Here is a 25,371-nt window from a genome sequence, read left to right as displayed (position 1 = left end):
AAGTTCACGTTGAAAAGACCAATTTGAAAATCTGGATCTTGATTTTCAGAAAGTGTACTGGGACCTTGATGCTCCTATGCTTCAGGGTCACAAAGAAACATATAAAAGTTGGGAAACCTGTTCAAGTTCTCTTGCTTTAAATTATGTGAATGTGTAATTTATTCTGTAAAATAATGTTGGACAAAATAGTTAAGGCAGGTAACAGGGTGGGGTGGGGGAATGCCTCCTTTATTTAATAGGCCGAATGATATTCATATTTAGTTCTCACACTCACTGGTAAAATGATAGCTATTTGCCCCAATTTCCCAGTGCTACTGGGAAATAAATGTCCTTCAGTTGAAGCATTGACATTAAACAAAGCACCTACTTTTAGAAGGGGGAAAGACCACCCAGGATCAATTTTACAGAATGATGTCTCTGATAATATCACACACGTAGTCCCTGTCTCCAAGGAAGTGTGTGGACTATTAAATGCTGCCATTGTCTCATGTTTAAAGGATAGAGAATCAATTACAATACTATTTTGTGACATATGAATGTGGTTTCCTGTTCTGAACCTCCTGCGGCCACAGTATGTGCAAATATATCAGATTATTCTCATCTACCGGCACTTTTGCACATCCCTGTGGAGAGAGAAACTATAGGTTTTTCACTCTAAAATTGACTGACTGTTTGGAGTAGGGATGGCTTGGGAATATAGAAACAGCAAATCCTGTGATAGCCAGCTGACATCCAAACTGTCTGCAACTGGCATCATTGTTAATGACATGTAATGCATGGATGTATGTGTGGACCTTTGAAGATGATTGCCACTCCAATCCACAGCCCCATGCATTTGCCAGTGTACTTTTGGAGTCTCTGCTTGCACAGGTGTGGCCTTCACCATTGCTTTTAGTGCAAGAGGAAACAGCCTGCAAAGTTTCCTCAAAGGGGTTGTGTCTTTCACCGATATCAGCTAGAATTATCTTTTGCAGCAAGTGCAAATTGCAAATTGGGGTGGCTTATGCTTTCCAGAAGCCCCAGAAGCAAGGAGCTTGGACTTTTGCCTAACTTACCTGTTTGGGGGCTCTTCTTTCTTCCTGACTGGTGCTTCCTTTTCTTTGAGCATTCTTCCATCTCTGAAATCCTGTCTCTGCCTTAACATTTCTGGACCCACTTTAGAGCAATCCTGCAGAACTATATCTTTGACACTGCAAAATCCCTACCTTCTCTCAGCCTTGGGCATATCTGTTGGGCCCTACCTTTTCTCAGCCCTTCCACATATCTGTTTCCACCCACCTCTCTATTATTCTTGAAAATAGACCAGAGATGTCCTTCTGCATGCCTGGTATTCCTTGATTGTTTGCATGACACACAAGCCACAGAACTCCTTAACAGGGTCAACAGCACTTATTTGCTATGCATACATGACAAGAAGACCAATCCTGGGTGGAACCTCTTACATGTCCCTGGGAGTGATATAGGAGCAGTCATATGTGAAGTGGGGACTTACTCTCTCACATTTTATAGAGTTTATATTTGTAACAGGAGACCATAGCTGTTGCATTCCTCCAGCATTGGTGCATGTCATGAGGGTGGCTCCAGTTGGCAGCATGCACAGCTGCTACATTCTTTCTGCCCATCTGTTTCTGTTCTGGAGGAATCAGTACTAACTCCTGTGCTTAGCAAAATCTCAAGCTAGGGATGGATGGATAAAGCTGCCCATTTTGGTTTCTTTCTGTTTCTAATTATTGCACATTGTCCTGAGTGCACACATTCTGTACCCAAATCTAGCAACACTCTTCACAGAGCTATTGTTCCTAATTTTGTATGCTATATTAACAGATATGTGTAACTTTATGCACACTTTCTCCTAATATACATATTTTTGTATACATGTTTTGGTTGGAGAAGTGCATTCCAAAATCCCGAGAAGTGCAAATTTTGAAGGATGGCTGAACTTCACTTCATGTATCACTTTATGAAGTGCATATTAGGTAGGTTCACTCCAGAGGGCACAGGATGGAAGATGGAGTTCTGCATTCTCATCTTGTAGGCATTTGAGTCTTAGATGGCCTGTTACCCCAAGAGCAGTCAAGCTCTGAAAGGGGCTGGCTCAGAGAGCAGAGAGTTGGCTCAGCCCAGAAGCACATAACTCATTCTGCTAAGAAAACATTTCTGCTGATCAGTGCACTCGTGGTGTATACAAACAAGCAGTGGAGTCATTTGGGTGCATGTGGCTTGAGTGAAGCAGAAGTGGAAACAATGCAAAGGAGAATTTAAGCAGATACGAGCGTTGCAAATTGCAATGTTAGGTGAGAAAAGTTAGGGTAGATAATTAGAGGGTTCAATTCCCCATGTCGTTAAAACACCTAGTTAAAGCAGAGTATGAATATTTCATGCACCAGTGTCAGAAATTACTATGAGCTCTGCCCTTAACAGGTGTCATCTCCCCTGTTTATTATTTGGGGGAAATTTATTTATTAAATTCAGGTTTACCCACTTCATTTTGTTTTAGTCTTTGCTCCAGGGATTCCTGGTGTCATTTGCTGTTCTCAGGGGTGGCTGCTGATGGATGGACAAGTGCTGAGGAATTTCTATTATGTGTCAGAGCATCAATATATGACTATCATCACCACCGCCAGCTACCTCCCAGGTGCATCACTTAAAACCTAGCTTGTATTGAAGAAGTCCTGTATTCCCTGATGTGGGTTGGCCTTTTTTATTACAAATATGGCGCTCAAGTTATTGACAGGTGTAACTATTTCCAAGGGAGCTATTTTGACAAGAACAGGCTCATTAATTATTTGCAGTGTTTGATCTTTCACAGTGGAAGGGATGCTCTCTCCAGAGGCCAAAGGTGTGAGACAGACTGTGGGCTGCTATTATCCTCAATCTGCCTTGAATACCAGATCCCTCCACTGCTCCCCTCCCCTCCCCCCTCAACCAGGCCCAGCGATATTTTGGCAATTCCTATAATGATTATGTTGCAAATGCAAATCACAGCTGGTATTAATGGCTCATCGGGGCGCTCGTTTGCTTTGCAAATAGCATAACCTAGCCAGACAGAAGGGCAGACATCCCCTTGGCCATTTACCACCAGTCACAATCCTAAACGGAAGAGGCTCCCAGAGCTCATGACATCGCTTAGACTGTCGCTTGCACTGCCAAGCCGCAGGATCTTTCTCTCTGTTCCCCCTAGGAAAGCTTTGCTTTCCTCAGGCTGAACATCTCAAAAAGAGCAGCAATAACAATATGAAAAGCAAAGCCATGGGGTTGGGGGCAAGGCAAAGATTCCACATGAACAAGGATGTTAACAGAGGAGGGTTTGGAAGGTGGGGGAACCAGCAGAAATATGGAAGAGGCTGAGAAAACTGCGTGGCTTCACAAGATCATAACATTGTAAAAAGGTAAAGGTAAAGGTACCCCTGCCTGTACGGGCCAGTCTTGACAGACTCTAGGGTTGTGCGCTCATCTCACTCAAGAGGCCGGGGGCCAGCGCTGTCCGGAGACACTTCCGGGTCACGTGGCCAGCGTGACATCGCTGCACACGGAAACACCGTTTACCTTCCCGCTAGTAAGCGGTCCCTATTTATCTACTTGCACCCGGGAGTGCTTTCGAACTGCTAGGTTGGCAGGCGCTGGGACCGAACAACGGGAGTGCACCCCGCCGCGGGGATTTGAACCGCCAACCTTTCGATCGGCAAGCCCTAGGCGCTGAGGCTTTTACCCACAGCGCCACCCGCGTCCCAACATTGTACTGAGGGATATTTCAGCTAATGTCAGTACAACATTGTACTGAGGGATATTTCAGCTAATGTTGATTTTAATCACCTTTTGAATGCTTTTAAATATCTGTTTTTATTGGGATTTTTTAAAATGTTTTATTATATAATCGTGTAAGCCGCTTAGAGATTTTCTTACAATGAAGTGGTATATAATTTTTGTTAAGTAAATGAAAATGAAAATCTAACTAACAGTTCCCAGACCAATATGTGAAACCAAACATAGCTGCCCTTCTAAATTTGCATTATTTAAAATTTTGCAATGCACTTCTCCAAACCCAACCCACCACCAAAACTGTGTCCCAAACAGCATGCATTAGGGGGAAATGTGCACAAGAATGCACACATTGGTGGAAATAATGCATGGAAATGCATTATGTAAATTGAATATTAAAAGATTTATTTATTTATTTATTTATTTATTTATTTCATTTTGATACTACCTTTTCCTGCAAGGAGCTCAAGTAGGTGTACATGGTTTCCCCCTCCCCGTTTTATCCTCACAACGACCTCATGAAGCTTCATGGCAGAGTGGGGATTCAAACCTTCTCTCAGGTCAAAATCCAGCATTCGAAGCATCACATCACACTGGTAAATGTGATTCCCCCCCCCCTTTTTTTGAGGGGATGAATTTGTGAACTGATATGAAAAATGGTGCAAACTGAACTTAAAGCAAGAACAATGAGTCACTGGGGGAAACTGAAGTTGATAGAGTCACACACACACAGCCTAATTGCGCAAGACTTGGAAAATGGTGCAAACTGAACACTTGGAAAATGAGACCCGGGGGTGTGTGGATCACATGGACTGATTTGGTCCAGTCCTCTGACTGCTATCACTGGATTAGCTTTTCACAACTGACGGCTGAAATCTGAAAACCAGCAGTTGTCTGTATAATATTCCCTGTTATTAACAGAGGCCTAATGGAAACTTGTGCTTGTATACTTATTTAGCTGTTGTGGGTGAAAATGTTCCTGGAAAGCATTATTCCTGAGCTGCACAGCTATTTAATGCAAAGTGAGCATCTTCAGGTTGCTTGGTGAATAACCAGGAGATTCTCCAGACTCCTGGTAATGAGCAACATAAGCTAGCCTGATATGTGCAATGTTCAGAATGCAAGAAAAATAGTGTACTCAAACACTCGGGAACATTGGCTTGGGTGAAATTAAAATTAAACTCTCCCTAGTTTGGAGGAAGAAATATCGCTGGGCAGAGGACATCACCATCCCTACTGGGTTTCTTTTTACGTTTTTAATTTTGCTAGTCCTTGCTTTGTCCATCTTTCAGTTACAGGATATTGCCATATTAAAGTTTCCCATTCTTTGAATGCTTTTCCATCCTAAATTTTCTATTTTCTTGCTGTTACCTGTCTTAGCTGCAGCTGGTAGCATTGATGACAAATCTTTATATGGTATAGCTGAATGTTGGTCATTAGACGCAGCCCCATCTCTACTGTTAAGTTAACCACAAGTTAAGTTTTCTATTTATTGTGTCATTTTTCTTAGAAGTCTGGGGAAGTAGGACCCCAAACCATTTATTATGCAACAGTTAAGCCAAGCTAATGATTAATAGATTCCAAATCACAATTCCGAACTTTGATTTCTTAATCAGGGATTCCTGTCAGTTTTATAACAGATTTAAGAGTTTAATTTTGAGTGCCTCTTCCCCATCTCAGAATTGTTAATCAGAACATGTGTGTGTGTGTGTATGTGTGAAAGACATGTTAAAGGCCAAATTTAATAATGTTCCCTACCATGGGAAATTAAAAGAAGAACCTCATTCTCAGAAATCCATTATTAACAGTAGATCTTAATTAAACATATTTACCAGCTTCAGAAATATGTCTTTATGGAAAGATCCTTCAAGGTATTTCTTTCCACCATGGGCTCAACAAGTCCAGAGCCTTCCAAGAGTTAAGGCTTCACACTAAGTATAAATAAGTTGTTTACTGCACTGTAGTGGTAATTTTTAATTAAAGCAATGCTCTCTGCTTTCATATTTTATTGTGGCAATATATTTTTATTACCTACTGTGCTTCTGGAGTTTTAATTATTTATGTAAATATATTACTGCAACTTTCATTCTCGGGAAATGATGTGAGTTGATCTTTCTCTTGCAAAGGCGGGAGCATGGTTGATTATGGTTTTGCAGCATGTCTAATTGATTAAATAGCTATATTTAATTGGCACACATATTATCTGAAAATATGGGTATGTGATTATATATATATATATATATATATATATATATATATATATATAACACATCATACTGTTACAAATGTTCCATCTGCACAAACATATCAGCTTGCCAGACAGATCAGCCCCCCCTCTCCCATTCACTGTTCTTGGCATTCTCCTGAACCCCCACATCCCTGGCCCTGAGCCAATTTCTAGATGGTTTCTACACATACCTCTCTTTTCTTCATCCAGACATGCAAAAAGCATTGCCATAGTTCAGGGACTCAGCAAAAACTTACAGGATGTAAAGCAGGAGCATTGCAAGATATGGCCTCTGTAGTATTCTGAGGGCTAGATTTGGTCCCATGCCTGAGGATCTCCACCTAGATATGATTCTAGATAACTTCTTAAAGAGATTCCAGGTGAGAAATGAGTAGCTACATTTATCCATGGTAGCAAAAAGGAGAAAGTTATGTGGAAACTAAAAATCCTTCTATGACTTGAGTTTTATTTGGCAAAAGTCTACTTCATCCACTGGAGAAAAGTAATGCTATTTCATGGCTGGTGAGCTGGAGAAAAGCCATGAAGCTGCTTGAGGTGGTCTCTTTGGTATAGTTGTGTGAGGAGATGCTCACATTGAGGAACCCTTCCAAATTTATTCTACGTTCATTGAACAAATTCCTGGATCAATGTTCCAGAGCAATTTTTTACTGATTCAGTTTTCAAAATATACACCAAAAGAGGAACAGCATTTATACCATCATTTTAAAACCATTTTCATTTAGAGAGTGGGTGGGGAGAGAGGAAAACCCTACTAAAATCAGCACTAACAATAACTCAGCATAACTTGATCATTTCACATCTATGATTTGATGTAGCACAGCCGGCAATTATCAGCTGCAAGATGCGAGAAATGCCAAGGGAAAGCTTCTTGGAAAAGTGAAAACAAATCAGATCTGGATATTTAATTTATGTATGTAAAGAGATGGAGTCTGCCTAAAACCATTTACAGGGGACACTGATCTGCTGAAGTTCTGTTTGCGAAGTGGCTCTTCAACCCAACTCCCAAGCATTGCAGAAACTAAGCAGAGCAAGAAGTAACTTACTTCTGTTGTCCCTACTTATGCTGCCAATCACCAGCCCTCTGTGAGCAATGAAAGCATAAGCTATGAGTCATGAAACTAATTCTAGAAATGTATTTCATACTCTGCTGCTGGCTTCATCAAGCAGAGCTGAGCACTCTCTGTCAAAACGTGATGGGAGCTGAGAACTATCATTCCTTGCTGTAATGGCGTGGGGATTAATTTTTCACTCTCTTTATTGTAGGCATGGACCAATAAGCTTGCTGTTGGATTACTCAGCAATCTCGTTTCAAAAAGCACCACACACACACACACACACACACACCTACACCTAGAGAGTCTTGAGCCAAAAGTGTCTGCATGTATGCAGCTAGGCACTCATTCATTGCTAAAAATGCCTTCCAGAGTTTGAAAAGCTTGCCTCCAGGCTCTTAAGTCAGACAATTTCTTTCCTTGTGTAGACAGAAAATATAATAAATCTATAGGCCTAAATTAATAGCCTCGCTTCCACCTCCTCAGTAGTCTGAGAATTTTCATCTTTTTAGCTGAATGTTGGAAGACTCGGAACAGATAAAAGGAAGTACTTATTCACACAGCACATAGTTACCTTAATGAACTTGCTCTCACAGCGGAGTTGGATTTAGGGCACTGCAACTGGTTCCGCTGAGCTGGGCACCTAGCCCAGGGGGCGCTTCAGGGCATCACAGCTATGATGTCCTGAACTGAGCAGGGCACCACTGAAATCTGAAAGACCAGAGTCTGCCCTCGCTCACAGGAGGCAGTGATGGCCACCAACTTGGATGGCTTTACAAGAGAATCAGACAAATTCAGGGAGAAGAAGGCAATCAACAACTTCTGGCCACAATGGCTATGTTGTGCCTCCATGGTCAGAGGCAGTGATTGCTTCTGAATACCTGTTGGTAGAAACTACAGGAGGGGAGAGTGCTGTTGTGCTTGGGTCCTGTGTGAGGGCTCCTGTTGCTGCAGATTCTACAAAATTATGCAAAAGGAAGTTAAAAGACTGGACTAAACGTATATTAGCTAAGACTGTGCAGCTCTTGCCACACGTTGAAGTGGCTGTTGTCCCTGAGTGTCCTGCAAAACAACCTCCCTCTGTTCATCCACTCTCAGAACACCTTTGTCCCTGCTGCTCTTATGGTTCAGGCAAACACACGAAAAATCCTTAAGAAAGCCCAGAGCCTTTCAGTAGCACTAGCAATTTTTCCCAGAGCCCTGCCTCTATAATTGCCCAATGAGATGGCATTTTATGACAAGACTGCCTCCAGTAAAATGAGACACCCTTTCAAAAAACCACAAAAATACCCACCCTCCTCCCTACCATTTTTCTTTCAATAACCTCATGCAGCATTTGCTATTAGAATTGCACTTAGGTTCGTTTAGGAAATGGTTGGAACATATGAGCACTCATTTTTCACCCAATAGCTTTCTGTAATATTACAGTAATAGGAAAAATACCTCATGGAGTTCAACTAGTGTTTTTTCTATTAACTTTGTAATAAGAGGTCCAATTTCTGTAAAATAGCTTCTGAGTGTAAGTGAAATTATGCACTTTGTTAGGCAGCAGAGAGACCATAAGTCACCCATGAACTGAAGTTCTTCAGAGCTTATAACCAGCAGTAGGTCGTGTGCCCATAATGTAAAGCTTGATCATTACATATGGAAATCCAGTGTAAGGAGCAGAACGCAGGTTTCATCTCTTGAGAGAAGCCATAACTTTGGAGAAATGATAAACCCAATCTTAATCATGTAGCCAAGCTAATTGTTTGCCAGCGGAGACCATTTATGTATTTATTTAATATTTCCAGTATTCACAGACCACTTTTACCACAGAAGGTCACAAAGCAGTTTTACAGAACAATCAATGAAACAATTCACCCATCAAATAATTTGGTGTTTAAAATAATTAAAAAATATGACATAGGCATAATATTTATTTATTTGATTTCATTTCCTCCAGTGATTTCAAAGAGGCAGACATTGGTTAGTAGTCAATGCTAGTCATACTCAGAGTTAATGAACATGAGTGTTGTTGTTTAGTCGTTTAGTCGTGTCCGACTCTTCATGACCCCATGGACCAGAGCACACCAGGCACTCTTGTCCCATGGAGTTTTCTTGGCAGGGATACTGGAGTGGCTTGCCGGTTCCTGCTCCAATGAACATGTGCAACTTGGTTCAATTATTTCAATGGGTAAACCTCCTGTTCTCATCCCCACCCCAATGTTATGTAGGTTATACTCAGTGACAGTGAATGGCTCCAGGTGAGACTGACGGCTGAGTCCCATCCCAGCACTCTAACCACTACACCACTCTGTAATATGGCACATACATGTCTTGGGTGGCCATTAAAATGACACATAACAGACTGGCAAAAAAGAAATAGTTAGTCTGAAGTATATGGCCTATAGAATATCTGTGTTATTTTCTGGGGTAAGACAAAATCTGTCAATTTGGGGAGAGAAGTGAATCATCGTCACTATGGAAGAAGGTGAGGGGGCTCCATTTGCTTGCATTTAGCTGAAAAGCTTTGCCACTCCTTCAGTCGGAGCTGCAGGCAGCAGGCTGATGGCACTGCAGTGCTGTCCTACAAATAGATCCAGAGGGAATCACACTGCAACAGAGGCTGATTATGCAAATGCATTCTGGTTGGAGCCAATGGGGTTTGGAGTTCAACAACATCTGGAGGACAACAGTTTCCCTACCCCTGGACCACAGAAAGCCATGATGGGAATGATGCTGCTAGTTCACCATCCTGTTCTCACCTGGGCCGCCCTGGGAAACCAGCAGCTATGACCCAAACACAAGAGCTCTCTCCCCTCCTGCAGTTTCTAGCAACTGGTATTCATAAACATTACTGCCTCCAAGCGTGGAAGCACAGCATAGTCCTTGTAGCTACTAGATGTCGAAAGCCCTCTCCGCCATGACTTTGACTTGAATGGCTTTGAAAGAGGATTAGACAATGGCCACCACCCTTAATCCATGTATTGTGTGAAGAAGAGTCAGGCCATGGAGCCATCTAGCTCACCATTGCCTACAATCACCTCCAAGGCATCAGCCTTACCTGGAGATGCCAGGGATTGAACCTGGGACCTTTGGCAAGTGAAGTAGATGCTCCATCGCTCAGCCATATTCCCTTCCATGTAGCTTGCCAGTCAAAGTCCCAGTGGGGCTTCAGCACAGCAGGCAGAAGGGAAGGGGCATAATCTCCACCAGCAGAACTGTCAGTGGCATTGTACGTCTTCATCGTTGTTTTTCCTTTCCGGTTGCCTTCTTTTTCTTCAGCTTAGCTCCCAAACAGCAGCAGCATTTCATCTTCCCTTGGCAGTGAGAGAGAATAAATAAATAAATAAAGTACCCAAAGTGTTTTCGCACAGTGTGTAATAACAAGTGTAAGAAACTCAACTTGATGTGTGATACATGAAATGCCTAAAACATAATCCGGTGTTCTCTTGAGAGCAAAAGAATAAAGCGAAATGAAATGAAAATGAAAATAAGCAAGTCTCCTCCTCTCCCCGCTAAGGCAAGATGCAAGCAGATCTCTCCGTGGAATTCAGACAACCAAATGACACTGCATTTTTCCTGCAAGCCTTTGGCTACAATTGTAGTGCACATTTAAAGTGCTACTATACCACTTGGCTTCTCCACAAAAAAGAGTTCTGGGAGATGTAATAGGTTAAGGGTGCTGAGAGTTGTTAGGAGGCCTCTATTTTCCCCAGAGAGCTACACTGCCCAGAGTTTCCTAGGAAGAGGGATTGATTGATAAGCCACTCAGAATTGTAGCTCTGGGAGAGGAATAGGGAGCGCTGGCTCAGAATGAGATTGGTGGAGCAGTCCCCCATTTGCCCTGATGTGCCAACCTCCACTGTTTGCTTCCATGGATGGTAAGTGGGTGTAGCAACCTCTTTCTTTCACTGGGCTGGATTGTCAAGGATACAAGTAGCATCTGTTGCCCCACCCACCACTGCCATGTGCCCCCCCCCCCCCGGAAGGGAAAGCGGCCCCCAAGCTGCTCTAGAGTGTGTTAGAATGCAGGGAACCGGCTTATATGTATAGATAACTCACAATAAAGCATGCTGATCAGTTTCTCAGTCTCATAGCATCATTGGAGTGTCACATGTCCTGTGGGATAACTCAGTTATCTGTTCCTTCTCAGTTCTTTGTCACGTATGAGGTTTTAATTCATTCCTCCAGGCCAGATGAATCATGGCAATGTTTCCCCATCACCACCCCTCCCCCCTCCATTCCTGCTTCTTTTAAGAAGAGCAAATTAGAGAGACAAGGTACTCTCTCAAGCATGTCTTTGCAGGCTGTTAAGAGCCTGACACTGCCTTCAGCAAATTTGGAAAGAGGGTTTTTTGTTTTTTTAAAGGGCCTTTTAAATATAAGCATACACAAAACCAAACCCAGCTTTCTCTTATTGCTAGTGTGCAACATAACGCTCCTGTTTGCCTCATTGTGAGTAAGCCCTGCTCTCGATATAATGCTTTTAACACTGTATGCAGGCTTAGGGATGAATGACTCTGTCAAACTTAGTTTTTCTCCATTCATCTTCCCACCACAACCTTAAGTTCAGTTTGCCTCACATTTCCACATCGATTTGTTGTTTTTCTTTACTTTTAAAAAAGTCTGCAGAAAATATCTAAGATTCATTTGCATGCAAATTTCTCCTAATGTACACATTTCCCAAAGCACTTTCTTCTAATATAATGTTGTTTTGTACATTCTATTTACTCATATATGTGTTTTCTGAGACTGCTTTTCAGTCAAAGAACTGCATCACAAAATTCAGTAAGGTCCAAGTTCTGAAGCACAGTTGTGTTTCAGTTTGCAAATTGGGCAGGATTGCATGAAAATGTGAAGTCAATTAATTCTCCCCCCCCCCCCAACCTTTGTCATTGAGTGCACAAATTGTCTGATTTTCACAGTATCTGTTAAATGGAAGAAACATGGGTTAGCAGTCTCCACAAATGTAAATGCCCATGCATGTGCAGTAGGGGGAATCTCTTACTGCTGGATCTTCCAGTGTTCATTTAACACTGAATGACTGCATGGCGAGCCCAAACCCCACGGCAGTAGGGGACACATCTGCGAAGGCACCTGTTAGTTAGAACACTCAAACACTCCAGTTAGCTACACCTCACTTAACTCATCCAGCAATCAGCTTATAGTATCTGGGGCTTTGATGGTTGTTCTGCCCACTTCAGTCTACTAAAATACCAGGCCCCCCTTGCACCTGTTTGTAATCAAGCACCAATCACTGCTGATACTTCAGGCATCCTTTATCTTCAAACAGTAGATGTGCTTTCTGCCTTATCCAAGTTAATCATGTTTAGCTCTCAGCTACCCATTGCTCTTCTGCATGAAACTGCAACTTGTCAAAGTGAACATGAAAACTCTCCCTTCTGGGGCCGTCCTTGGCAAGGGGAACCACCACCTCCCTTCTCCTTTTCTTGCATGTGTTTTTATTTGATGGAAGAGGGGAGGCAGGATATTGGATGGCTTTCTGCAAAGCCTTTGGCACAGTCTTGTGCATAGCTGTCAACGTTTCCCCTTTTTAAAGGGACATTCCCTTATTCTGAATAAGATTCCTTGCAAGAAAGGGGGAAAGTTGACAGCTTATGACAGCTAAGGGTTGACTGCAACCCTTACATTGTACTGTAATGAATCCAAAGAAGATGTAGCTCCAATAATCACACATTCTCTTCGTTTACCCTTGCCTCCATATTTTTTTCCTTTTCTGTTGCCTCCCTTATGTTGTTTTCTAGATTGCAAATCCCTTTAGGGTAGCTACTTACTTATCACCTAAAGCCAGAGATGTATCTCTTTAAAAAGGGTGGCAGAGCGACTAGTTTTGCATAAAAATTGCATATGCTGATGTGTGTTTATTGTGTTTCCACACATACATACTACTGTAATTTAAATAATGATACTCTGCATCTTTCCGTTGCTCAGCCTTCTGTCCAGGTGTGAACAGTTCATGGGCTCTTCAACTCCCTCACTCAGTTTTTTATCTTTATGGAGAAGGGCCACAGCTCACTGGTAGAGCATTTGCTTTGCATGCAGAAGGTCCCAGCTTCAGCTCCTAGCATCTCCAGGTAATGTGTGAAACCCTGTGGAGCATCAGTGTAGACAATACTGAGAAAGATAGAGTGATGGTCCAATTCAGTAGAAGGCAGATTCCTATGTTCCTGTGTTTTAAACTGAATTTCAGCCAGAGAGCTCAATGGCTATGAAAGTATTTTCACACCAGTCCTAATCTGATCTCTGGCAGCAAGAACTGCTGACCTCTTGCAACATTGTTGATCTAAATGGGAATTTCGCTTCACAGGAGTGAGCTACTTTTTGATGCCTTCCCCTTACTCGCCCCCGTGCTGCCTCCTGAGGTGGAAAAAAGCCACTCTCTCTGAGAACTGTGCCAGTTAATAGGCTTATTTTGTCCAGGCACTTCAGACGTTTCATCTGCCGGCCTCTCCGTCTTTGAAGACTGCGTGGCAACTAACAAGGCAGGGAGATGCTGTGGATTACTGTAGCACTAGTAATGCTGATTATACTGGGAACAGGAACAAGCTAAGCGTGTATAAGAACAGTGGGCTGAAAGTCCCCCTTGTCTGTTAGCAAGCAAAATCTCCATGGTGGGAGTACATTTAAAAACATGAGAGGAGCCTTGCTGGGTCAGGCCAAGGGCCTGAACAGCATCCTGCACCACATTCACACCATGCAATTAAAGTACTATGGTGTCACTTCAAAATTATGGAAACTGTGGTTAGTTAAGGGTGGTGACACTCATTGGGAGACTCCTGTTTTCCCCCACCAAGTTACAGTTCTTAGAGTGATTTAATAATCAATCTCTCTTCACAGGGAACTATGGGAATTGTAGATCTGGGAGGAGAATAACCCCCTCCCAGCAGTGCCAGATTATCAAATAGACAGAGTAGGCACCAGCCTATGGGCCCCATGCCTTTGGGGGCCCCACGACAATGGATCAAAATAATATTGATTTGATCTTGAATCAATCAAGCTTTCTCAGATCAATGTTATCCCACTAGAGTCCACACACTGGGGCCTCCCTGAGATTTCAACTGCCTGAGGGTTTCCACATGGTTTAATTCAGCACTACCCCCCCAAACAACTCTCAACATCCAAAACTACAGTCCCCTGAATTCTTTTGGGGAAGCCATGACTGTTTGAAATGGTGTCATGGTGCTTTAAAAGTGGTGTGTGAATGTAGTGCTGTTCTTTAAGGGTGCATTCAGATGTGGGGAATACTGAATTAGTTTTCTTGATCATAATCAAGCACTTATATCTCATTTTCTAATGTTGCTTTCACACTGCGGCGCCTGTGGTGTTTTGAAACTGTGGCTTTTTGACTGATATTCCAACATGTTCCAGCTAAATTTAATTCACAACAGTGGGCATGGTGTGACACAACAATGAACACCACTGGGCTACATCTCTGCTCCCCCCCCCCCCATCCCCCCATGAAACAGCAAGAAATAACTATATGTTGATACACTGCCCCAGTTTTCATCATTTTATCTCTCATGATTTTCAGGTTAAGTGGGTTGCAAACTTTTTTTTCCATTGTGATAACATTCCCAAAAGTGACCTTCATGACATGTGAAAGCTCAAATGTAATGTGGAAATTAACAGTTAAGGGAATGTTAGGGGAATGGAATAAATGGCTGTCTGAATGCAGCCCAAGTGCAGCCCAACCAGATGCTTAGGGGAAGCCCACAAACAGGAGTGCTCTCCCCATTTGCAGTTTTCAGCAATACCAGAAGTAGATTTTGGTAACTTTGGCAGGCATGGCAATAATTAAAATCAGCAATACAATCCAGGTGGAGCTTTAAAATCTCCCACAGGAGTCCTCCTTGCCCACCACGGGATCCCAGGCTAGGAATTAGTATTATTTTGTGGTGGGACCATCATTCAATGGGAGAAGATTTTATTTGCATGAAATAGGCTATTGTGGGTGGAAGGAAAAGATGCTGCATCACAAGCAGGCCACACAGACAAATGATCTTACAGTCCAAGGCAATTTCATACCGTCTTTTGGAGAATCTGTGGCCTAATAATGGAGCCACTGTTTGCGTGCAGAAGGTCATAGGTTTGATCCACAGTTCAAGGGATCTTGGGACTGACCCTTGGTAGACACACATATAATGTTGGAGTAGATGGTTGAGGGGTATGATTCTGTATGTTCCCTCTTCTCCATGAGTTGTGGGATAATGGGATTCTTGGTTTCTAGGATGGAATAAGCATATCTTTTAATGCACATGGGCACAGACTGCTTCATAAAACAGCCCCTCATTTTTCTGAATTACATTCCCAAGTGTGATCACTGTATATAGATATGTTTTTCAAAATATTCCAACTTCTATGATTCTTTATGATTCTTCACAGCCACACATTTTCATCCATAGGGATAATAATAATAATAATAATAATAATAATAATAATAATAATAATACAACTTGATAGCTAGAAGTATTTGGAAGGGGTTTCAGGAGTAGACAGATGAAGAAAATCTTTTCATTTAATTTCAAATTGTATTTAACAGCCCTATGATCACCACTTTATGGCTTTAATTTGATGAGGGAATATTTACATTCCATTTTAAAGCTCTCGTTGCAACAATTCTGCAGGTTTTAGATTCATTTTCCCGCCTCATCCCTTTCAATTTTTTCCAAATGTAATTAATTACTTGGACATTTTTCCAGATTCTATCATCCAGTGGCAAAGAACTTGCCAATTGCCTGATCTTTTTTAAATTCCCTCTGTTTAAAATCATTCCAGAAAATGATTATTAAGGTTAGTTTGCTAAATCTCCAGGCTTACATATATGATAAATCAGAAGTGAATTTCAGGTATGGCTTTCCAGAGATGAGGAGTGGTGTCAGAAATAATAGGATGTATTTGCAGAAATAATCCTCAACCTTACCCAGGATTGCCAACTGACTACAAAAAGCTACGTGGCCTGCTCTAATATCTTTATATGCAACTAGTGAGGAACAGTAGAAAGAGCTCAGTGTTTAGCCTGGAGAAGACAACATTAAGAGGACATGTGGTAGTTGTGTCGAAACTGTGTTTGGTTCCTTTCAGGGCAGTGTTTCCCAATTAGTGGTCCACAGACCTTAGGGGGTCTGCATAATCCACCCAGTAGCACCATTTGCAAAACAAAAACTACCATAGAAATATCCAAAATTTCAAAAGTAGGAGGTCCATGGCTCGGTGTTTGAAAAACAGGGGGTCTGCATTACTTAGCTAATTGGGAACCACTGTTTTAGAGGAATCGTTTGGGAGTGACACAGCAAGAGGGAATAACTCTGTAACTCCCACTGAGTATTATGAAAAAGTAAAATAACTAGGTTTTCCTGCTCATTCTTCCTTTTCTTCATAGTGTGCAAAATCAGAGTTTGGTTTCTTATAAGCAGTTAGTAAAAGTTAGTTAATAACTGGAATTATTGTTAAAGAAGCTAAGCTTCACAGAACCGACATTCCTGTTGAGAAGGCTTTAGGAGTTGCAATAAGCTGTCTTCAAAGGCTGTAATGTAGAAGATGGATCAGATTTACCCTCTGTTGCTCAAGATGCCTAGAACAGATGGGTGGAAAATGCAGGTAAGCAGATTACATCTAAACTTTAGGATAAACTTTCTAACGGTACAAGCTGCTGAGCAGTAGAACAGATTGCTTCTCCAGGTGGGGTATTCCCCTTCACGGGAAGTATTTGAGCAGAGTCTAGGAACCCATCTATTAACCATGATGTAGTTTTCTTGTACATTGCATATTCTGCACTGAACTCATACAGAGGTTCAACATAAATTTGGAGAGAATAAAATTTTCCTCTACTACGTTTTCAACCTGGTGCTTGAGTTGTTCAGACTGGAATGAAGTAGTACTTCTGAATTTTAAAAACAGGCAAGCTTTTCAAACTCTGGAAGGATTGCCCCACTCCGAAACTCATAGACCTAAAATCATTGTTGCTGCCAGGATAACTACTTGCAACCCCCCCCCCAAAAAAAAGCTAACTTAAATTTTAAAAAACAAATGTCTTGTGGGAAAAATGAAAAGCACAAAACTTGAAACTACCAAATTTATTTTAAATTGAAAGAACAAGTAATACATCCATCTTTGATTCTCTTTCTCAAATACAAAAGAAAATGTTTTAGCACACAAATCATTTTGAATAACCTTGTGAATTGTGTTGTCGACATTTCTCAAAAGTTTCAGTTTCAGGCACATCAAAATCTCACTTTGCATGCCTTTTCCTTTGCAAATTCTGTCACCAGCTCCTTCAGCTCAAGAGCTGATGCTTTGACACGTTCCACTGATGTAGTTGCCAAGCCAACTAGTCTCTTTTGCAACATTGTTGAGCATATGCAAGTCTTTATAAGTTTAAGCTTCGAGAAACTGTGCTCACCACTTGCCACTGATGCTGGAAGTGTGAGGAGGATTCTTATGGCAACAGTTATCAGGATTCTTATGGCAACAGTTGGACACGTTATCCAGGAGTTTTTGTTGTAGTATGAAGAGAGGTTCTCCTTGTGGCAGCATGGACTTCGGAAGTCTTCATTCTATTGCTATAAGTTCAAAGCACAAATAAAACTGTAGCCCTCAAAGGTCAAAACTGTGTTTGTCTGAGGTCTGTCTAATGATAACACTCTTTCCTACAATAAAAATACGAGTGGCCTCTTGGAGCATATTCCTCATTTATATAATGCATGCAGACAGGGTGAAGGCAGGCTTCTGGTGATGGGACCCTGTCTGTAATGGACACCAAACCAATGGGACTCTCTAGAGCAGGGGTCAGCAACCTTTTTCAGCCATAGGCCGCTCCACTGTCCCTCAGACCATATGGTGGGCCAGACTATATTTTGGAAAAAATAAATGAACGAATTCCTGTGCCCCACAAATAACCCAGAGATGCATTTTAAATAAAAGGACACATTCTACTCATGTAAAAACACGCTGATTCCCGGACTGTCCGGGGGCTGGATTTAGAAGGCGATTGGGCTGCATCCGGCCCACGGGCCTTAGGTTGCCTACCCCTGCTCTAGAGATGTAGCAAGCCCTTTTTCTTTGCAGTTTTAGTTGGTCACTGAAGATGCACCACTTCTCCTTTGAGTGTTGAGCTGCTATTGTTGAGTGTCCCGCTATATACCATCTGACTTGTTGAAATGTAGGTCTTATACAGTATGCTATATTAGAGCGGGGTCATGCGACTATATTTTTTATCTTTTTTAAAATGTAGCCCACCTTGGTTGAGACTTTATGATGGTGATGATGACAGGGGTGCCAAGTTGAATATAAAAAAATGGGGGGGGGGTCAGGCAAGTCCTGCCCTGCATAATCAATCACAGGATGTGACACACACATTTGAATGGCAATCCCCTCCCTCAAGTATTTTATTGGGGGGATGAAAGGACATCGGCCCCTAGGCGTTAACTCCTATGGATGGTGGTGGTGATGATTGTGATAAAAATGGAGTAAGAAAAAGGAGAGGGGGCGGAGAGCAAAATCCTGCAACTTGTCAACACAAAATCTGATTCTGCAATTGAAATTAAAAATGAATTTCAACAGGGACAAATGTCAGGTTCTACACTTGGGCAGGGAAAACGAGCTGCACAAGTATAAATGAGGGTCACCTGGATTGCTTTAGTATATGTGAAAAGGGTCTGAGGATCTTAGTAGACCACAAGCTTAACATGAGTCAACAGTGTGATGAGGAGCAAAAAAAGCTAGTTTTATTGTAGGCTGTGTCTAAAGAACTCTAGTGTCCCACTCAAGGGAAGTAATAGTAGCACTCTGTTCTGCCTTGGTCAGTCCACACTTAGAGTCCTGCGTCCGGTTCTGGGCACCACAATTTAAGAAGGGTATTGGCAACCTGGAATGTGTGCAGAGGAATCATAGAACTGTAGAATTGGAAAGGATCCTGAGGTCACCTCGTCCAACCCTCTGCAGTCCTGCTCACACCTGTCTCTGTGTGGGCTTGAACCTGCAAGCTTATGGTAAACAGCCAGATGCACTGATCCATTGTGCCACAGAGAAGTCTGCAACTTACTTAATCAGTTATCATTAACTATTTAATGGGCTTGGTTCAGCAGGAAGGGGTTGCAGTTAGCAGAGGAGAAACAGGCTGCTTTTGTGTGTGCTTGCAGGTTAGGGGTGTGCTTTGGATGAGAGCGATCAAGATGATAAAGGGTCTGGAAACCAAGCCTTATGTGGAAGCCTTATGTTTTGCCTGGTAAAGAGGAGACTGAGAGGAGCTATGATAGCCATCTTCAAACATCTAATTGACTGTCACATGGAGGATGGAGCAAGCTTGTTTTCTCCTGCTCCAGAGGATTCTGTGATTCAGTGAAAGTTGGCTGATGATTGCTCATTCTTTGTTTGAATTCACATAACATCCAAAGTGCAACAGGGCAGAGCTGGGAGGGATGGAGAGTGGCAGAAGAAAGTCGAGACCGGGAATAAGTGAAAACTTGAGGAGGAGGAGGAATCAGAATAATATATTCCTGGCCCTCCAGTATTTTACTGATTAAAATGGGGACACCACTCCAGTTTTAATACCAAGTATCACTGCCAGACACACATCCCACACTCCCTATTACACATTACAGACAGTTCCACACCACCTGCTGTATCGGTTTACTCTTCAATTGCCTATTATCCTTTTATTCAAAAGCCAAAAATTGGGGGAAATGGAAAAAAATATTCGTTGGACAAAATGGCATGCTGTTCACTATAGCTAATCAGAAAAGAGTAAATGTGTGAGTAAGGATGAGCCAGTTGGATTTTTATGGGGGAGGGCGTTATGCACAATTCAATTGGATTTCAACTTTAAAATTCCAAGGTGCGTAATATTATGCATGGTGAGGAGAAAACACAAATAAGATGTTTTATGGGGCCACCCAATATTGGAAGATTCAGGTCAGGCTAAGGACAGTACTTCTTCATGCAGTGCTGATTCACTATCATAATGGCCATCAACTTTGGATTAGACAATTTCATAGAAGATAAAGCTATCAATGGCCACAAGCCATGATGACTATGTTTCTCCCTCCACTATCAGAGGCAGTACATTTCTCAAGGCCAGATTCTGGGGATTGCAACTGGAGAGAGTGCTATTGTATTCAGGTCCTGTTTGTGAACTTCCCATAAGCATCTGGTTGGCCACAGTGAGAACAGGATGATAGACTAGATTGAACTTTTTGCCCTTATTTGCTCTTATTATGTTCTTAAACTGTGCAATTGGCCTAGCTGAGCCCCTCCAGTTGAATGTTCACAGCACACTTGTGTTGCAGGCAGAGCTACAGTGTCTGGTTCAAAGGTTAGCAGCCCAAATTGTTGCCCGAAAGGGGAATTTAAATCCTATTCTTTATTCTTCTTTATTATATACCAGGTTTTAGCACAAAATCCAGAGGGAGAGAGAGAGATGGAAGGAAAAAAACTCATTTGGTATCTTTTGAAATCTCTCTGCACTCCAGGAAGTGTTTTTATGGCCCGCTGCACATTTCGCATATTATCATGGCTTTGCTAACACATGCAGACTTCTGCATTTTGTATCATCAAATATTTAATGGAAAAAACTAGCCAGCTGGTTATGGTTTCCCATTTGAACAGCCAAATGCGGGCAGAAGATTAGGTGGAGGGCAAACAGAGCAAAGCTAAGAATTCAGGGACCCTTCATTTTTCTTTCTGAAGCACGAATGTGTAGTTTCATTTATTGGTGCACTTGGCCCTGATTTAAAGAACTGGTTTTCATTATTTATTATATTCTCGTTAAAAGAAAAAGAAAACAAGCAAAAGGTTTTGGAGGTCACTAGCACTTTGGATTCTGAACTTTGCTGTCCAGCTGTTTGGGGTACATAAATCAAAGGGATATTCCCAATGTGGCAAAATCTAAAGATGATAAATCAGACATTAACGGTGGTTGGAAATCAAATGGTGAGGAAGAAGGTGATCAGACTGTGGCTGAAGCTGCCCCACAAAATATTAAGATATTCATTCATCTACTCATACTGAATGGTAACTAACAGATTGAGGTTGAATGTTGACAAGACAGAAGTACTGTTCTTGGGGGACAGGGTGTGGGTGGGTGTGGGGGAACTCCTTGGTCCTGAATGGGGTAACTGTGCCCCTAAAGGACCAGGTGCGCAGCCTGGAAGTCATTTTGGATTCACAGCTGTCCATGGAGGCACAGGTCAATTCTGTGTCCAGGGCAGCTATTTACCAGCTCCATCTGGTACACAGGCTGAGACCCTACCGCAGACTATCTCGCCAGAGTGGTGCATGCCCTGGTTATCTCCTGCTTGGACTACTGCAATGTGCTCTACATGAGACTACCTTTGAAGGTGGCTCAGAAACTACAACTAATCCAGAATGCGGCAGCTAGACTGGTGACTGGGAGCGGCCACCGAGACCATTTAACACTGGTCCTAAAGGATCTTCACTGGCTCCCAGTACATTTCCGAGCACAATTCAAAGCATTGGTGCTGACATTTAAAGCCCTAAACGGCCTTGGCCCAGTATACCTAAATGGGCGTCCCCACCCCCATCGTTCTGCCCAGACACTGAGGTCTAGCTCCGAGGGCCTTCTGGTTCCCTCCTTGCAAGAAGTGGGGTTGCAGGGAACCAGGCAGAGGGCCTTCTTGATAGAACACCCTCCCTCCAGTTGTCAAGGAAAGAACTATTTGACCTTTAGAAGACATCCGAAGTTGGCCCTGTTTAGGGAGGTTTTTAAGGATTGATGCTTTTATGTTTTTAGATATGTTGTAAGCGAGAGCTGCCATATGTCTGGAAAATCCTGGACATCACTGGGATTTGTCACCCGGAAATGGTGTCTGGGTAGAATTTTCAATTCCCGTTGTAAATGTCCAGGGAAACCGAAACATATGGTAACCCCTGTTGAAAGTGGGTGTTTGTTTTTTTTGCTAATTTTGGTTGGTTGGTTGGTTTTGAGGGAAAGCAGCCAGCGTGCCTTCATCTCAGTGGCCTTTTCCCAAAGAACCGTTGATTGATTTATCTCCCTCTCTCCCTAACCTGGAAGCAGTGCTAAGCCGAGCCGTATTGAACGCCAAGGCACAAGGCAAGAGGGTATGTGTGAGAGGGAGCTTTGGTCTGGCTGGAAACTTGTGAATTTTCCCTGTGCCCCTCAGTTCCCAGCCAAGCAGATCCCCTGGATGTGAGGGTTCCAGTCAAGGGGGTGCCCTGTGCATGCCAGCCTGTGAGTTTGTGTGCTGTTTGTGTGTGTGCATGTGAGAGTGAAAGTGTAGGAGAGGGAGAGAGGAAAAGAGTAGGAGGGAGGGGGGCCGAGGGACAAGAAGCCACCTCTTGGCACCTGACTGTCATCACTGCCCGATCCAAGCCCCCCAGGGCAAAATCAGTAGCAGCCCCCCCCTTTACAACAATGGGGGGGGTGGAGGTTAAGTGTTTAGTGAAATTTTTCAAGCAGCAGATGAGTATAAATTATCCTTCCCTGACCACCCCCCAATATGTTTGCAGTATGCGGCCAGAGTGCATAATGTGCAATTGGATAGTTCTGACAACACCACAGCTCTTTCTCTGTGTGTTCATTCACAGAATGGGACAAAGGAAATATGGAACATTTGTGCAGGACTAAACAAGTTGCACTAAACCTCAGCATGTTCTGTGGCCACCACCTTTAATTCTTTTTTCTGCCCATGGGGTCTTTGATCATCAAAACAGGCGCATGGCAGACTCTAAAGGCAGCACAGTGCTCAGCTACTAATGTCTGTCCAAACACTCACATTTGAATGATGGCCTGTTATGCTGAGCTTGTTGAATTGGATACACACAAAAAGAAAAGACTACAAATATCTGGCTTTGATATAAAGCAGGAAGGGGAGGGGCGCAAGGGAAAGTAGCTGTGTAGTCCCTTTATTTCCTTGATTTGATGTGTCTTTCTAAAAATAGCAACAGGATGACATTGCAGGCAACACTTCTGAAAGGCAACATTTGCAAAGGCCCCTCCTTATATTTTACTGCTTTTACATGGAATTGTTTAGTAGCAGTGGGCTTCAAGATAACAAAGTTATAATGCATGCCTTATCAGCAGCTCCCATGTTTTGTCTACCGAAACTAAAAATTTTGTATTGTGTCACCTTTATTGACTCAACACATCCTCTGTCTAGCAGTAAACATAATGAATAAGGAACACATGGTAGAAGATCACATGTAAGTCATTGGATCTGTTCAAGAAACCGCAAGGCAGAATTGGATTAAACACTGTCTTTATAGATTTGAGTGTTGCTATCTTGCAGTCAATAATCTACCCACCCTGCTCAAGAAGCTAATGTTACTGCTACTACTGTTGATGCTGAATTATATCAGTAAATGAAGTGGAAAAACTCAGAAGGAATTGTGAAGAAGCAACTTCTAAGTGATTTCAAAATATTGGGAGACATGATTACTCCATGGATCGTGTGCTTTTTTAAAAAATCATGCACTGCATAGTTTAACTATGGAACTTGCTCCCACAAAAGGCAATGAGGGCCACCAACTTGGATAGCTTTGAAAGCTATTGATGGTGACTAGCCATGATGGCAGTGCTCTGTCTCCACAGTCAGAAGCAGTAAAGTTTCCAGATACCAGTCTCTGGAAACCACAGGAGGGGAGCATGCTCTTATGCTCAAGTCCTGCTTCTTGGTTTCCCACAGTTTGGCCACTGTGAGGACAGGATGCTGGTCATTGGCCTGATCCAGAAGGACTCTTACATTCTGATGGAGTCATGTGAAGAAAGGATAGGAAAATCTGACTGGCCACTAATGAACCTTTGGTCCAGCAAAGTTATTGTTGATTTTTTGAAAATTGTCACATTCTATAAGCAAACACTTCCAAATATATTACTGGAAGGTTTTCCTGACTGACTGACTATAGGAATCAAATAATGTTCTCAGCAGGAAGTTGTGGCCATGCCCCATGGTTTATCAGCACTGATTTGGCACCTGCCCTGTTGTGTTGCTGGTGGAACTCATTTAAGCTTCATTTTTGCTATCGTTCTATGTTGACTCCAAGCGCTAAGACCACTCCTTCCCATTTATTGGCAGCTTCCCAGATCTGCTGTCTTCGGCCAGCATGTCATAGGAGCATGAGCCAAGACACCTATCCTCCTTCCCACAAACCTCTTTATGACTACACTGCTGCTGGCTCTGAACATTCCTAGTCTATGTCGCTGGCACATGTGATGGTACTGATTAGATTTCGGTGTTCTTATTGTTCCTGCTTGGAGCAAAGCATCATCTGCCCATATGACCAAGGTCTCAGCAACTGCCATGAGGTGTAGATGGCAAACAGCCTTGTGGATATGGCCTTTTAAACAGTTTGCATCCTCTGCCAGCAAGCAGAAATTGCTTTGGTTGCCATGATGATTTATTTCTGACTTGTAATGAGCAAAGCTAGTTGTTATTATTGGGGCGCAAGCAGCATCTGATGAAACACAAGACATACCCAGAACTGTATCTTAAACCTTCACAAACATGCTCATACCAAGAATAGTGCAGCTATGAAATTTTGAGCCAGGACTTCATTTGGATGATAATATATATTACGTCCATCCATCTGGGCAGCACCAATGATTGGCTGTTTGCCCTGTATTTATGTTCATCATAAGTTGGCACTAGTGGTTCTGATGAGGATGATCCCTTTTAAGATACTGTATTCTGGCTTACGTTTTTAATATTTTTCTGTGATTTTTTATTATTGTACTTTCACTCTGGTTGCGATTTCTTTTACCAGGTTTTCTTGCAGTGCAAGGAATATAGAAACTTAACAAACTTAATAAGCAGATCACTGTGATCATCTGGAGAAGCCCTCTTTATTGCCCCACAAATATTTCATGCTCATTTGGTGAGCCAGGGCTTATAGCATGGTGGGACCACTCATTTGGATGACTGTTCCTATTGAAATCAAGCAGGTCCCGACCATCCTGGTAGTTCATCACCTGCAGAAAATTTATCTCTTTAGCCTAGCATTTTTAGAGAATTGTTTTTTTTATTCAATGCCAGTCATTTGTTGTGCACTTTATGTTTTCCTCCCGAATGTTATGATATTTTAATTATTTCATTGTACACCACCTTTCTAGATCTAGATATGAGTTTGAGGTCTATAAATATTCCTGTCAATAGAATTTAAATAAAAACTGTTCATATTTTTAAGGCTATTTTCTTCAAAAAGCAATAATTCTACTCTGAGACACCAGTTGTAAATAACCACCTGAAATGCATCCTGCCTACTCTTGATTAAGAACTTTTATTCTTTGTTGTTGCATAAAGGTGTCTTAAAGTTTAATAAGAAACCGCAAGAGAT

The 25,371-nt window shown here is 42.3% G+C and overlaps 1 protein-coding gene across 2 annotated transcripts in view; it reads left to right on the top strand.

Annotated features, from left to right (window-relative positions):
- CDH13 (cadherin 13) overlaps nt 1-25,371 on the top strand; it is a 671,873-nt gene that overhangs the window by 604,430 nt on the left and 42,072 nt on the right. The window lies entirely within an intron of this gene.

The sequence above is a fragment of the Podarcis tiliguerta genome, assembly GCF_965153285.1.
Source record: "Podarcis tiliguerta genome assembly, chromosome: 8".
Classification (NCBI taxonomy): domain Eukaryota; kingdom Metazoa; phylum Chordata; class Lepidosauria; order Squamata; family Lacertidae; genus Podarcis; species Podarcis tiliguerta.
The sequence above is the reverse complement of the archived record's forward strand: the minus strand, read 5'-3'. Positions and strand labels throughout refer to the sequence as shown.